The sequence below is a fragment of the Alosa alosa genome, chromosome 16 (assembly GCF_017589495.1).
Source record: "Alosa alosa isolate M-15738 ecotype Scorff River chromosome 16, AALO_Geno_1.1, whole genome shotgun sequence".
Classification (NCBI taxonomy): domain Eukaryota; kingdom Metazoa; phylum Chordata; class Actinopteri; order Clupeiformes; family Clupeidae; genus Alosa; species Alosa alosa.
The window spans coordinates 1,787,461-1,790,021 of NC_063204.1; positions in this window are offsets into that span (position 1 = coordinate 1,787,461).

A 2,561-nucleotide genomic window follows, 5' to 3' on the forward strand; every position below is an offset into this window, starting at 1 on the left:
GTCACATGGACTGGACATGAGTCATGGCATGCACTGTGTCATTGAGGACAGCATGGGGGAAGATGTTGAGCTATGCATTCCATACCAGCTGTGTGCTATGATTGGGCCAGATTGCTCTATAGAATCATTTCCCACTGTTTTATAGAGGACAATGTAGGCAGGGTGTGATTTCTTTCTCTCTCTCCTCTCTCTCTCTCTCTATCTGTCTGTCTTTTCATCTCTGTCCTATTGCAATACACAGCACCTTCAGTAGATTCAATCTTTATTTCACTCAAGAACACAATGATCACAGGCCTGAGTGAGTTTTCACCTGAATGGGTTTCATTTCATTAATGAAAGATTTAGTTCCATAAAACCCTCTTCCTGTCAGTGTGTCTTTTCCATTTCATTATACTGTAGTGAGCGGTTATGTTTGCTGTAATCAATTACAGTAGTGTGAAGTAGCCTACTGTCAACTCCTACGGGCTACGGCACACTGATTCTTGAGAAATAGATGGCCCAAACTATCTGATGCCGCTTCCAAAGTAGGCATTATATTAGAGGGTGACAATTTTTCGGGACTCCCGCAGGTCACGGTATTCCCGCGGGAGTCCTGCGGTACAGGAGTCAATTTCACTGTTGGTAACGTGATGGGGACGGGATGGGCAGAAATCAACGGGAGTGGGCGGGAGGGGAACGGAGAACCACTTCCAACTCACAATACGGTTGTTGATTGGCTACTGCTAGCAGCAGAGTAGCCTATCAGAGCAATACAAAGCAGCTGCCCTGTTCACAAGCCAACCAATCAGCGTCAGCGACTACACCGAAAACTGAAGGTGTTTTCTATTGCCATATCAACGTGAGCTAATCGCTAACGTTATCTGAGATGCTAGTTTTTGTAACGGCAGGAATAAACACACATGGTAACAAAATCAATCTAAACATGTGTAGCTTTACTCAACACATTAACACTATGATACAGTGTAATTGTCAAGTTGTATGGCTCACTGTTCAAAGTCGATAACCCTCGTCACCTTGAATAGCCTATGTGGTGGTGTTATGGGAAACTAGCTAATAAATGGCAATGCAGCTTTACTGTAGTGAAGTTCGGAAGATTGGAAAGAGGAAATAAATCCGACATAAGATGGAATGTGAAGAGACTGCTATTAACTTTAAAGAGGCCTATCTACAATTGACGCAAATTAACCTCATGTCCGGTCTATGGATGTCTGCTTTAGCCTATTGTTAACAGCAGGGTTTTTTTACGATTTAAAATGATATTTTCTAGATTTTAATGGGCCATGTTGAAGAGCTGATATCCGTTATTGTTCGTGCAAACAGAGGCGCACCTTGTCAACAGGCAAACCAAGCAACTGCTTGGAGCCCCGAGCCGCTAGGGGGCCCCCGACCTGGTCTCAGCGCGTTTGCCTGTGGGTCAAGCGAGAATTTCGTCCAGAGATTGAATGATGTATTTTGCGTGCTCCTGCCTGTTGTACAAACAGTACGTGCATATGTAGGCCCAATGCTTATGAACAGCAGATCTGTGTTCAAAAAAGTTCAAAGAATCCGCACATATTTAGGCAATTGTGGTAAACGTCAATTGAGGGTGCAGTGATGACGGATCAAAATCGGATTTTGGCATTTAGCCTACTCAATGAAGTTATAGTAGGCTAATGTTAATTAGCAGAAAGATTGAACATGGTTTGCTACATCTATACGACAGTAAACTTCAGCTAGCTAGCGGCAGTTACAACTAGCTAAGCAAGGAGATGGTTAACGTTATGTTTGTATTAGGGCTGTCAGCCATAACATGTTAATCGCGATGCAGTAAGGACCAGTGTACGCGTTAATTTGTTAGAACCCGATTGACGCAAAGTGCGTCAAAAAATAGACCCTTTCTTTTTTGTTACATTGCTCCGGAACTGTTCATTGCAGTGAGATAAAACTTTATTGCATGACAGAGCAGAAGTGGGGCTTTCCAACAAGACTACGCACTGTCTGTACGATCAAGTATGAAAATAAAAGAAAATCATGAAATGAAATCAAATTGCATCATATTACAGTCTATACTTCTCTGCGTTCACCTGCTCACCCATTACTCTCGTTTGAATTACTTGCAAACCCGTGATCGCATAGATATGGCAAGCATATCAGATGAAAGAGGAGACACAGGGCTATCCATTGGTACCATGAATATCGATACTTTTGGCTTATGCAAACAGACGAAGTAACTGCAAAATAATAACGTCATGTACACAAACCAACGCTGCACACCCTCGTTTGAATTACTCGCGGACCTGTGATCGGATAGATATGCCACGCACGTCAGATGAAAGAGGAGACACAGAGCTATCATCTGATATCATCCTTCTGGGTTATGAAACAGAAAAAGTGACAGCAAAATAATAACTTCATATAGCTGGACTTACCCCACGTTTACGAATTTTTATCTGTTTTTGTGGCAAAGCATGTTCGTCCGGTTTTGAAATCCTAGCAAATTCCTGCATGGCATCCAATTCAAGGCTCACATTGCATCCCAATTTGTTTAACAAAGAAACCCCTTTTTTGCTTCTACTTTGTTC